The sequence below is a fragment of the Nanorana parkeri genome, unplaced genomic scaffold (assembly GCF_000935625.1).
Source record: "Nanorana parkeri isolate BGI_ZX_2015 unplaced genomic scaffold, ASM93562v1 scaffold521, whole genome shotgun sequence".
NCBI classification, from domain to species: domain Eukaryota; kingdom Metazoa; phylum Chordata; class Amphibia; order Anura; family Dicroglossidae; genus Nanorana; species Nanorana parkeri.
In genome coordinates this window covers 449,174-462,456 of record NW_017306789.1, presented here as the reverse complement: position 1 = coordinate 462,456, position 13,283 = coordinate 449,174, and the positions used below count along the sequence as shown (strand labels likewise).

Below are 13,283 nucleotides of genomic sequence, written 5' to 3'. Positions count from 1 at the left end.
AACGGGAGGACACAAACTAGCGTCCTCCTGTCACACTAAGCTCAGTATACCACGAGCTGCAGCTCGCGGTATACTGAGACACCGCAGCCAGAACGGATCCCGACAATTATGTCTGGATCCGCCCACCTGCGTGAGTGACAGCTGTCTCTGCCTATCAAGAGGCAGAGCCAGCTGTACCCGCCCCTCCCCCATCCGTTTCGCCAGTCAGCGCTGGAGGATCGGAGGGGGGAATCCAGTCCCTACCCTGTCACAGCTCTCTGCAGTGACAGGATCGAGAAGTGAGCGAGCGCCGGTATGTGTTCGCTCACTTCCCGATCTACTGAACTGACCTGTGACAGTCTCATTGTCACAGGTCAGCTCAGATTATGAGGCTGAGTGAAAAGCACTCACCTCATAGTTCTCCTTTAACAAAAATGTATGTTATTTGTGTATCACTCGGCAGTAGATCCTCCAATCATCTCTGAATTGGTGCGGACACTGTCCTTCCTTCTGGAGGGTGGCTACTTTTGTTCTCCATGGTCCTTGTGTGTGTGTTGTAAAGTAGCCACCGCTCCAAGCTCATTTCCGTGATGGACTACAATCTCAATACATATTAGGAAACCAAATGCGAGATAGTAGTCCATCACGGGAGCAAGCTGCACATATCCAATATTGGGGATGTTTTGGTGTGCCAGAAGTCCTTTGATGTCAATACTAGTAACATACAACACATTAAACAAACCTTTTATAGGAGAACTATGAGGTGTGTGATTTACACTCATCCTCATAGTTAGAGCCGAAGTGTAACATTGAAACTGTCACACGTCGGCTCTATTGATCAGGAAGTGAGCGAACACATACAGTCGATCGCTCGCTTCCCGACCATCTCCCTACAGTGAGCGGTGACTGTCAGTCACCACTCCCCGCAGGGATTCCCCCCTCCCCTCCAGCGCTGACTGGAGGAAGGGACAAAGAAAGGGGGCGGACAAAGATAGGCAGAGCCAGCTGTGTGGATCTCGACAGTATCGTCAGGATCCCTCCCGGCTGCATCGCTCTCAGTATAGCCAGCCATATACTGAGCTTTGGGTCACGGGAGGACGCTAGTATATGCCCTCCTGTGACCCTAAAGAGAACTATGGGATAAAAAGGTTACCCCATGGTTCTATTTTAAATGTTGGGCCGGGTTCACATCATAGTGTTGCCCTAGCTGCGTTGATGCATTGCTATTCATTTGAATGGCACCCCAATGCACCTCCTAGTTGGAGTGCGTTGCAATACAATGCACTGCGGTGAAAAAAGCCATGCATGCGCTTCTTTCACCACAACACCTGGTATTGCAGTACCACCCACCAGAAGGCATGTTGGGGTGCCATTCAAACAAAGGACAATGCAACACACCAACACGCGTTGCACTGTTTGACAGCATGCACTAAACACACAGGTGCTGCATCTTTAGCGCAACACTATGGCGCAAATTCCTCCTAAATAGCCACTTAATTTTCAGCATTTAGAAACGTCTTGTAGCTGCAGCTACTGGCAGGTTGGTCAGTGCCAGTGTAAATAAGGCTGTTCCAACACTGACAGACAAGCACTGAGCTCTTCCTCCAGTGAAGTGCAGCTCATGTCCCCAATATACCCTGCATGTCGCAATGCCCTCTGTCTCATACAATGTCGCTACTTACTGGTCACGTGTGATATTACAGAGGATCTGAACCAGCCGCGTCCAATCTGTCCCTATAAACTTCAGTAACCAGCATGAGAGGAAAGGGACGGCTGACTCACTGTAAGAACTCTCCCCGCCCTTCCACAGCAAAGGCAAATGATGATTGGAGGACGCTATGAATGAAGCTGCCACCAGCCAATAGAGTGCAGCTACGGTCTGATCAGATGCCCTCCCTCCTTAGCTCATTCGCTGCTTTCTTCTATTGGAGCATGATCGCTGCCTCACAGAGCCATCGGCCAATAAGACGATGAGTTCTGCATAGAGCGAGCTGCTATTGGCCAGGATTTGTGGATGCTATGTGCTCTACAAGGCAGTAGGAAGCAACAGCTGACAGGCCAACAAAAGAGGCAGATGGGGTAGATGGGAACTGAGTCATGTAAGTGCCAAGGATCCCTCCTGTGACCTGTGTCGGTTATGTGATGTCGGTTATGTGATGTCAGCAGCAATGTCCTGTCTGTCTGCAGGTGTATTGTGAGGAGCAGGCTGGCTGTTTGGGGTCATCAGACAGCTGGAGAGGTCACATTACATATTTAACAATGTGCTGTCACTCATCACAGCGTGCAATGCCTCTGCTGGAAGCTGCTATGTATAGGATAACTCTGCAAGTAGCTGGATGTGTAATACTGCAATGTCACCCAATTGTCTCATGTGTTGCTGTAAAGCCTGGCATTCCTTGGTGCCCAGATCTGTATATAGATTCCCATGAATACACGTGGATGGGGTGATGGTAATGAGCACAATATAATATAAAAGGCCCCTAATCAGTGGCATCGGCAGTGATTTCCATCTATCCTACCCTTCAGGCTGCATCCCCCTTGCTCAATGTGGTCATTCGTATGCATGTGATGCCACTTCTGATGTGTAGCACTAAATGGATCTTTGTGACGCTGCCTGGGGTTTGATTATAGCCCGTGATAGCCTTTCACAACCTCTGTACCACAGGGGAGCCCTTCTAATTGTTTAGTCTTAGGGAACCTCCATCATGATCGTTTTACATCTTCCTCTTCTATACTACAACATTATTTCCAACAAAAATAGAAACAAAATAATAATTGTCAAAAAAAACCCACAAAGCGTGAAGATTGTAGTGTTCTTTTATATTGGTGGTGCAGAAGGGCCCCCCTTACATTGGTGGTCAGTGACGAAGGGCCCCCCTTACATCAGTGGTCAGTGGCGAAGGGCCCTCTCATTGGTGATCCTTTGCAACCTTACATTGGTGGCCAGTGGAGAAGAGCCCCTTTATATTGGTGTTCAGTAGAAAAGAGCACCTTTTTATTTGTGATTATTAGAGAAAAGACCCCTTATATTGGCTTTCAGTAGAGAAGAGCACCCTTACATTAGTGGTAAGTGGAGAAGAGCCCCCTTACATTAGTGGAAAAGTGCACCCTTACATTGGTGGTCAGTGGATAACAGCCCATTTATATTGCTGGTCAGTAGAGAAGGACTCCTTTTGGGGATCAGTGGAAAAGTGAACCCTAACATTGATGATTAGTGTAGATTGGAAATTTAATTCAATACTGCTCTAGGAACTCCGATCAACTTTTAGAGGAACCCTGGTTGAGATGTGCAAGCCTATGTTATTAATTCTGTTATATACAGGGTGCTTCCCAGATACAGCCTAAAGGGTTAGTTCACTTTTTCACTAGAAGTTACCATGCAGTCAAGATGCCCAAGTAGATTGAAAAACATTGTGCAACTTAGAGAAATGGAGCTTCTTTTAAATGTCATACCTGCAGGCTATGTGCAGCATGCCCCAAGCCCAGCCACAAAACTATCGGCGTGTGACCCTCTTTGTCCATCCTAGACAACCAATCAAACTCTGTTGTAGTTTATACACGCTGACAGAGAACATGAGGAGAGGTCAGAGTGATGACTTTAAATCTCATTCATTATTTAATCAGCAGACTGAGGTTGTGTTCTTGACAAGCTGTGCTTATACTTTAGTGGAGGTCAAGCACCTGGCTGTGCTGTCTGGAAGAGGTTTTATTATTATTATTATTATTATTATTATTATTATTATTATTATTATTATTATTATCATTATTATTATCATTATTATTTCTTTTATATTCTTACGGCGGCCGCTGTAAAAAAAAACAAAAATCAGAAAGGGCACCTCCTTGAAATGAGACAGGCACCTCCCTGAAATAAGGTTTTGCAGGTTGGGATGTCTGGGTGACTGAAACAGAAAACTGGTTGCACAAATGTATAGGAGTAACCAAATGTGTGTTTATTTAGAATGCGGGTGAAGAAGAAAATTTGCTATTCTCTTGAGCAGAGCTACATTAAGTAGCCACCTTGTACACCGCAAACAGACTTCCTGTAGGCTAAAAAAAAAAAGTGTATCGTCAGAATTCATAAGGTGTGTTCTGCCTATGCTGTAAAGATCTATCGGAGGCACACAGAGAAGCCCCCAAGTACACAAACCATGAAGGCTTCCATAGTTATTAGACGACCTGTAACTTTCTGTAAGATTTGTGGACAGTTTCGATGTCTATAAACTCCTTGAAGTGACCCGATCAGGTTTAAACAAATGGCCACAAAGCTGTCCCTGCAAAAGGAGAGAGTGATTAGTTGCCTCTCCTATTTGTCTGCACCCCTGAACACCACTCCATCACAGATAAATCTTCCTCTGAAATCTGCTAAGAAGCCCAAACAGACTTCAGGACTATCAATCTCCTGTGTCCTCCCCCTGACTTCCATGCGTCCTGTAGTGACGTAGCTGTTGGCGGGCACCGCCATTATGTTTGGATACCAGGCCATTCTGATGGGCAAAGCTCCCAACATTCTTAGTGGTACCAAATCTTGACTCTCCCTTTATTGCCTTCTATACATTTCTTACATTTGGGAAATGTTTGTACAATTAACCAGCAATCATTTCCTTTCATTTTGCATGACCCAAATCTGCTCTTCCTCTGGTTAGGGATGTAGGTTGTGTCCAGTTTCAGCAGATCACAGTCTGAAGGACAAGCAGGTTTTCTCACCCTACGAGGGTGGCAGTCATTTGGTTATTCTTGTGTAGAGAACTTGTTTACCAGTTTGGATTCTGCCAACTGTTACCTGGTGCCCATAGCAGCAAGGGTACCTGCTCAGTACATCAACAGGCAATACTAATATACATAGAAGGGAATTTATCAAAACTGGAGCAGACAAAATCTGGAGCAGCTGTGCATGGCAACCAATCGGCTTCTCTCTTTTTCATTTTCAAATCTTAACTGAAGAGAGAAGCTGCTTGGTTGCCATGCACAGCTGCTCCAGATTTTGTCTGCTCCAGTTTTGATAAATTCCCCCCACAGTATTGTACTGATCTAGAAAAAGAATAATCGTTCAGCATTCTGAATGTTTAGGCTCATGCTACTATATGATACTACATGCTGCTAACTATATGATGGTAATGGCCAACTTTGGTTTTGGTGTAGATATTAGGTGCCCATCACCACATATCCGTGTGTTTGTAAAGTTCTCGGTAAGCCAGTTACAGGGCTATTTTGGTTTTCTATGTATTTTGTCATTTCTGCGGATGTAAACTTTTTCACAGCATGACAACATTCAAACTGTGGCATACCAAATATGTCTTCCACAACCATGTAAATAAATATGCTTTAGAACCAGTTTAGGAAGCAGCCAATTAAACTAGAAATAAAGGTGATCATCATTATTATGAGGTGGCAGTTGTGAGGACTATGCCAATGATTGCATAACTATGCTTACTAGTATTTGTTGAATGTGTCTGTTTCTGAACTCTGTAAACATCACGGACACCGGTCTTATCTCTGCTAAATAAAAGCAAATGCCAGCTAAGACATCTAAACTCCATGTTCTCCTCTGCTGATCCAATTTGATGCTGGTGCCCCAAGAAGTACACAGTATGTGTAGGTAAGGAGGACCATCTGGTGCTCCCATTGCTCCATGTGCAATGCTTGTGTCTGAGCAGCCAATCACCAAGCCTAAGCACTGTTAATGGAATGTAAAGAAGATGACTGTGCCCTATGCAGGATTTTTCTTAGAAGTTAAAATATAATCTTTAGTGACAGAATAACCCGAGTAAAGTCAGGAAATGCATATAATGGTCACTCTATTACAGGTTGACTTTAGGAATTTAGTCACACTCTTATAGTGCAAAGTGGGTACAAAAAAAGAAAAAGCTAACATTCTTCCAGATGGAGATATAGATAAAACCACTTCCCTGTTTCAGTTGCTGAGTTGTAGATTATGTACTGACTCACCAGATGTGTGTGTGATGTTGTGAGGCAGCATGAGCAAAGCTGTGTACATATGCAGAGATTTGAACAGCCAGTATAATAGATTCAGATTGAAGTACAATGTGGCTAGCTTTGTTTGGATGAAGCTATATTCAATTAACTTCATCACTCCCACACTTCTTGCCGTAACCTTTTCCTGTAAATACCTTTCACCTTTGTATAGATTAATACCATTCCAAAATATAATGTATTCTGAGTAAGGTTTAATAATAAGCAGTGTGCCCACATGGGATTCCCAACAACATGCACAACTTGGATCGTTTTCCAGGATTATATCCTCCAAATAGTGTGGGGTTTTTTTTTCATACAAATCTTTAAAAAGAAAAAAAAATAATATAAAAAATTATTATTATTATACTGGATTTATATAGCGCCAACAGTTTGCGCAGCGCTTTACAATATAAGGAAGACATTACAAGACAATTCAAGACAAGATGATAAGGAGAGCCCTGCCTGTGAGGGCTTACAATCTAAAAGGGAGGGGCCAGTGATACATGAGGAGGTAGCTGTGTGGGAATGAATTGTTTAAGAATGTGATGGTAAAACATATGGTAAAATGATAATAAAAAAGCTAGGCTATGAGCATCATGATATTTTTAGCAAAATTTATTGCAACACCGTAAAGATGTAAATTTAAATTGGCTTACTTTGGGTCTACTAGGCACTTTCAGAGTCTTAGCTGGATACTGATGACCATAACTTTGATCCTACTGAGTGGTTTCAGAATGAGTGCAAGTGTGTGGTTCTTCACTACTATAATCACATCTGAAGAACAGGAAACATTGTACCCATGGCATCTATTTAGATCACATTCACACTTGGTGTGGGTAAATTTTTTATGTATTGTTGTGCATTGACAACCCATTTAAAATGAAAGGACTGCCTTAACACAATGCATGTACGTTAAAATACAATTTTTAAGGTCTGTTAACTCACCTCCACTATATAAATAGGCCCTTGGGCATGTGTGTAAGTCTCTTATCCAAGATGAAATTCCACAGTGTAATGTAAAGTGGAACTGATTCCATTGAAAGACACACTAGTGTGCCCTCTTTCAGCATTGTGAGATCCACGCTGCCCCTTGTCTCTTGTCAATAGGGGCTGAAACTTCTCTTGGCATTTTTCCGGGTTCACCAATGGGCAGCCACTGGTGATGCAACCCCTGCCATGTGGGCTGGAGTTGCAACATCCTGGCTCAATTTTCATCTTCTAATAGATGCTGGGAATGGGCCACAGTGTACACTAGTAAATAATGTATTTAAGACACCTTCAAGAACATGCATACTAGCCTCTATATAGTGCATGTACAGTTGTGCTCATAAGTTTACATACCCGGGCAGAATTTATGATTTCCTGGCCATTTTTCAGAGAATATGAATGATAACACGAAAACCTTTCCGTCACTCATGGGGTAGTGTTTGGCTGAAGCCATTTATTATCAATCAACTGTGTTTACTCTTTTCCAATCATAATGACAACAGAAACTACCCAAATGACCCTGATCAAAAGTTTACATACCCTGGTGATTTTGGCCTGATAACATGCACACAGGTTGACACAAAGGTGTGCCAATGTATTATAATCGATTATGTCGATTAGTTGTTGCAGCCCTAATGGCTATTAAAGGGAATCATCCTCACCTGTGATCTGTTTGCATGTAATCAGTGTGTGTGTATAAAAGCATAATTCGTTTCTGACCTTCTGACAGACCCTTGCATCCTTCATCCAGTGCTGAACTGACGTGTCTGGATTCTGAGTCATGGGAAAAGCAAAAGAATTGTCAAAGGACAAGCAGGAAAAGATAGTTGAACTGTATAGAACAGGAAAGGGATACAAAAAAAATATCCAAGGAATTGAGAATTCCAGTCAGCGGTGTTCAAACTCTAATCAAGAAGTGGAACATGAGGGGTTCTGTTGAAACCAAACCACGGTCAGCCACAAATGCCAGGAAAATTGTTTGGGATGCAAAGAAAAACCCACAAATAACTTCAGGTGAAATACAGGACACTCTGCAAACTAAACACGGAGGTGGATCGCTGATGTTATGGGGATGTGTGAGCTACAAAGGCACAGGAAAGATGGTCAGAATTGATGGCACGATGAATGCAGTATGTTATCAAAAGATACTGGAGGACAATTTGCATGCATCAGCCCGGAAGCTGCGCATGGGACGTACTTGGACATTCCAACATGACAATGATCCTAAAATCCAAGGCCATCTCAGTCTGCTGACCTCAATATCATTGAGCCACTCTGGGGAGATCTCAAACGTGCAGTTCATGCAAGACAGCCCAATAATTTACAGGACCTGGAGGAAGAATGGTCAGCTTTACCATCTGAGAAGATAAAGAGCCTCATCCACACATACCACAAAAGACTTCAAGCTGTCGTTGATGTTAAAGGGGGCAACACACCGTATTAAGAACTGGGGTATGTAAACTTTTGATCAGGGTCATTTGGGTAGTTTCTGTTGTCATTATGATTGGAAAAGAGTAAACACAGTTGATTTGATAATAAATGGCTTCAGCCAAACACTACCCATGATTGATGGAAAGGTTTTCGTGTTTTATCATTTATATTCTCTGACAAATGGCCACGAAATCATAAATTCTGCCAGTGTATGTAAACTTATGAGCACAACTGTAGCTTCTAAATGAGGGTCTTCTCTGACTGCTAGGTAACAACATAAACTGCCAGAGGTACCTTTTAGATAACTTGCCCTGCTTTTAAAAAGGGCTACTCTTCAATTTGAATAAGAATTTAGCCAAAGTGCAACAGTTTGTGTGAGAACAAGACCATTTAACTATAGGTATCATATAACAGATTATATTTCCTAACTTCCAGGAGGATCTTTGTCTAGCAGTTGTAGATAGATCACAGGTTTGCTTAAAAATAAAAGATGGCCTAATGTAATATTATTGACAAAAAAGAAATGGAGTCTTCCTTCAATGATACAAAAATATCTGCATCTTGTATAGGACATCTGCTGTGTATGCTAAAATATTCTCCCTCTGCTTCTAAACTGGAGTTTGATTAATCGTGTCCAAGACACAATGAATGTTGATGTGCATTGAAATGTTTTGAGATCTGTTATGCAGTCTCCTTTTCCATTGATTTGAGTAGTAAGCTTCTCTAAGAACCTGACACTCACAAAATTTAGTATGCAGGACTTTTTGTTTAATGCAGTGCAATGGAATGCATTGGTGTTTGCAGACTACTGAAAACCATGCGTTTTCTGATGCAAAATGCATGATGATGCTTGTGTCTGTAAACTGCAATAGCCCTGATACAACATAGCTTCTTTTCTCATCCTTTTCATCGCAACATCTATCGGCTGCAATATATTCTATTTCGATGTGCTTGTAATCTGAGTTTGACTGAAATGTTGTCTGGAATGTTGTAACAGAATAAATTGAATTTGTCTTGCTTTAGCTTGCATAAAGAACTCTTCCCTGCTGGCTGATGCAGTTCTGAAGAGCCTGTGATGTTTTCACTAGGTCAGAATATGCCAAACACCAGTGAGAAATACAGCATCATAAATACAGCATTTATGGCAGGAGCAACGGAACGTTACCAGCAATAACTCAACTAAAAGTTGGTTTGTAAGTTGTTAATATAGTTAACAATCATCTTGTTATGCTCCTTCTCCAAATCTCTAAACACAATGGGTATGTAAATGTGGCAATTGTAATGCCATCTCCCTGTAGCTTCAGTACTTTGCCAATGCAAGAACTTCTGAGTGGCGATTAGCATGTGACTCACTCCCATCCTTTTCGGGTAACAACACTGATATTTGGTCATTGGCCCAGTACTGTAATATGGGGACAGAAAGACAGGCCTAGGCTTCTGTAAGCTCACTCTAATTAGAGCTCCCCATACCATTTGAGTCTCATCCAGATGGGAAGGTCACTGCTATGTACAGCAGAGTAACATGGTCCTTGCAAAGAAAACATCCTGGCAGACTCCTCTTCCTAGTGCGTTGTGCCACTGATCCATTCATCCCTATGAGTTAGCCCTACTGATGGCAGCCTCCAACCATCCAGTGAAGTACAGCTCTTCAGGAATGAATGGGGATGTGGCTTATGTGCCCAGTAAGAGAGTAACCTCTTGCAGGAATGGGGTTGTATTACTAAAGGCAAATAGGCTATTTACTTTGCAAGGGGATTTGCACCTTACATGATGTAATTCAGCAGAGCTTTACCTCATTCACTAAGCTAAAGGGAATATTCCCTTGCAGAGGTAAATTATCTTGCTAAGTGAAGAGCCAATTTGCATTTAGTAAATTAACCTTAGTGTCTTTTCAAAACATCCCTGCCCTATAGTTCAGGATACAGCGCTACTCCAGGTCAATCCACAAACACCCGCCCAATGAGTGCCAGCCCAGCTCATATCTGATCAATTTAGTAGAAATGAAGGATAGCGGCACTCCAAAAATAAGTTCTGGCTTTTATTTATTATAATCAATAAGGCATTCTCTTTTACGCAACCTCGCGCTTAGTCATATACTTACTTTGCCAGAACTCATCATCAGAGTGGTGACGACCTGGGGGACTGGCTCATATGCTCCTCCATTCCCCGAAGTGCTGGGTATTGTAGCAGGCTATGGAGTTGAAAAAAAACATTGGTGAAGCACTCGTGAGTATAAAAGGTTTGAGGGGCCCTTTGCAGAGACACTCACTTTGCCCTTGCCCCTCGTGGGCAAGGTGGCAGTGTCTCTTTAAATAAATGTTTTCCTAAAGTTAAAGAAAACGCCTTTAATTGTCAAAGACCCCCAATGTCTACCCGGTTTTGTCTACCCCTGTTGATAACAAATGGGTATTGGTCTATAATCTCACTATCTTTATTCATTCATCTTAGCCTATGAGCACTTCCAGACCAATGCACTAAATGCACATATACCCAGCCATGATTACAATGCTTGCTGCAATGAAAGTAAATTTTATGTCGTGTTATGGCCATGCAAAAGTCTCTCTTGGAAAAATGCTTGTATGAAGCCATCAACCATCTAAAATGTCCAAATATTGTCAATTCACATGAACTGTATGGTTGGAGATGTTTGAAAGTCGCTATGCTGTGAGATGATACATGTAGTCTGTGGGTAATCCTCTGCAAATGTATTACAGTATTTTTTTTAAACGATATTTTATTTGCACGTTCAGACTATACATTTCCGTAATCTGATTTAGCTAATTATAGCGGTTATTTACATTATCAGCGTTCGGAGATTAGGGTTCTGTCAGAGTAGGTTCTCCACCATTAATTAAATGATTTATCGTTTCTCTTGGATCATCTGCAGGTACCGCTGTTGAGTCTGATGGTTTTAACTCCACTTATGTAGTCCAGACGCTGTACTAAATAAATAGCTGGGATCTGAAATAGTGCCAAATACCATTTCCAGTGCAGCTTCTTAGCTAAGTACGCAAATAAATGATCGTCAGGCCTGGAACATTTTTTGCTTTCAGTTTTCCTGTTCAAAACAGCATTGTCAGAAAGTGACTTAATCGCTGATGTTACCCAAAGATGGATATCAATTGTGGGAAGAACATATTGTATGGTGTCTATATATTATAGAGCAGGGAATTGTGTTTTTGTAAATGTGCCAGTGGCTGCCTCTGCAAACGACTGCATTAACCCGTTTATAAAATGCTTAAAAATAAAGATGCTTTTTATTGAGGTTAAGACATTCTGGCCTTTAATGCATACCTAAAAATAGTGTACACCTATATAGACTTGATTTCAATTCTGTTTTAAACCAGAACTCCAGTTAAAAAAAAAAAAGTGATAGCCCATTAACCACTTCGCGATCAGTGACTTGCATAGTACGTCATCGCCAGCGGGTCCGTTTAAACAGACTCTCCGCCGGGAGTTTACATTTGTAAAGCTGGCTGTCGGTTTTGCAAAAGAGGCGATTCTGGCAGCTCAGCTCCTACGGGCCTGCTCGCCCGCCCGACACCCCCGCAGTGTTTCCAGGGCTCCGCTGCCCCCCTTGTGGGCCCAGGACCGGCATATTAGGTGACAGTGGGAAGCTGGGGAGGAGAGCAGTGAACCTCCGCTCGCTAATCTCCACCCCGCTCTATGGGACCAAGAATGACGTGGATTGCATAATTTCCGGTCCCTGAGCTGTCATTGCTGGGCTACTGAAGCTGAGCAATAAGCTATTGAAGTGTAATCTGCACTTCAATAGCTTTTTTAAAGTGGAAAGGTGATATTTGGGGTCTTTTGGACCCTCCCCGTGTCACCTTAAAGAGGACCTGTCCCCCAGGGGGGCTTACACATACGGGAGCTTACAAGGGAGGCTTGTAAGCCCCCTATGTGATGGCAATTAAAGTAAAAATAATAAACACATTTTTTTCAATCCAACCCGGCACCTGCGAGTGCACATGTATTTACGCAAACACGCGTCTGGTGCACTTGCATATGAAAACAATGATCGCGCTACACATGCTGGGTATCACCGCACACGCCAGAGTGAGAGGACTAATTCACTGCACAACACGCAACGCAACGAGAGCATTTTGCAATCTTCGTGAGGGGATCCACATTCCTTGTTAGCTCATGGGTATATGTCCACTGTCATTCATTTTGAATGACACCCCAACATACAGCTCACAATGCTGCACTAAAGCTAAACGTATATTGGTGCTCTGCGTTTGAAAAAATTAAATACTGCAAGAGTGGGTTTTATATATGCATTGTGGCTTGTTGATTGCCCATTTAAAATAAATGGGTTTCCTTACTGTAATGCTTAACACCCGTGCATTAACGCACCACAACCCTAAATCTTATCAGTATGTTTTTAGAATGTTAAAGGAAGAAGAGATTCCAGAGGGGTTCGATCGATAATTACATGATTGCAGTGTTTAACCACTGAGCCACCCCATTACAGTACTCCCAGCAGTGTCGATTTTTGGGGAATTGTGTAAATTTATAGCTTTTAAAGGGATTGGTTGGTTGCGTGGAAAATGGCATGGTTTATCCAAGTATGTTTACATTTTGGGGATGAGTTCAGGTAGATCAGGTAAAAAATAGTGAACATAGGAAACTGCTCCTGGATTTCTTCTTTTTTTTTTTTTCTTTTAGTAAACTTTGCACATTTGTTGTTGCATGTTTTCCTAAATAGTTATAAAAGTGCCTATGTATAAAACGCATATATGTTATGTCATTAGTACAATGAAGACAAAAAGTCCCTTCAAAGGATTTTTACATTGGTTTAGAGAATCATTTGGTAGTCAACTTCCTACTTTGGAAGACATTTATCATACTGATGGTGTCAACAGAGCAATAAATATGGTGAAGGATCCTTCTCATCCCTCATATAC

General features: G+C 42.2%; 2 protein-coding genes across 3 annotated transcripts in view; one reads left to right on the top strand and one right to left on the bottom strand.

The window, feature by feature from the left end:
* Positions 1-1,751, bottom strand: part of KYAT3 (kynurenine aminotransferase 3) — a 38,899-nt gene extending 37,148 nt beyond the window's left edge. Inside the window, exon 1 of one of the 2 annotated variants that reach the window (XM_018561388.1) lies at positions 1,662-1,751. The gene's annotated coding sequence lies outside the window, so the exon portion shown is untranslated. The remainder of the gene's footprint in view (positions 1-1,661) is intronic. The other variant, XM_018561391.1, reaches the window with a different exon arrangement.
* A 252-nt stretch (positions 1,752-2,003) lies between these two features.
* Positions 2,004-13,283, top strand: part of LRRC8B (leucine rich repeat containing 8 family member B) — a 30,537-nt gene continuing 19,257 nt past the window's right edge. Inside the window, exon 1 of the mRNA XM_018561402.1 lies at positions 2,004-2,078. The gene's annotated coding sequence lies outside the window, so the exon portion shown is untranslated. The remainder of the gene's footprint in view (positions 2,079-13,283) is intronic.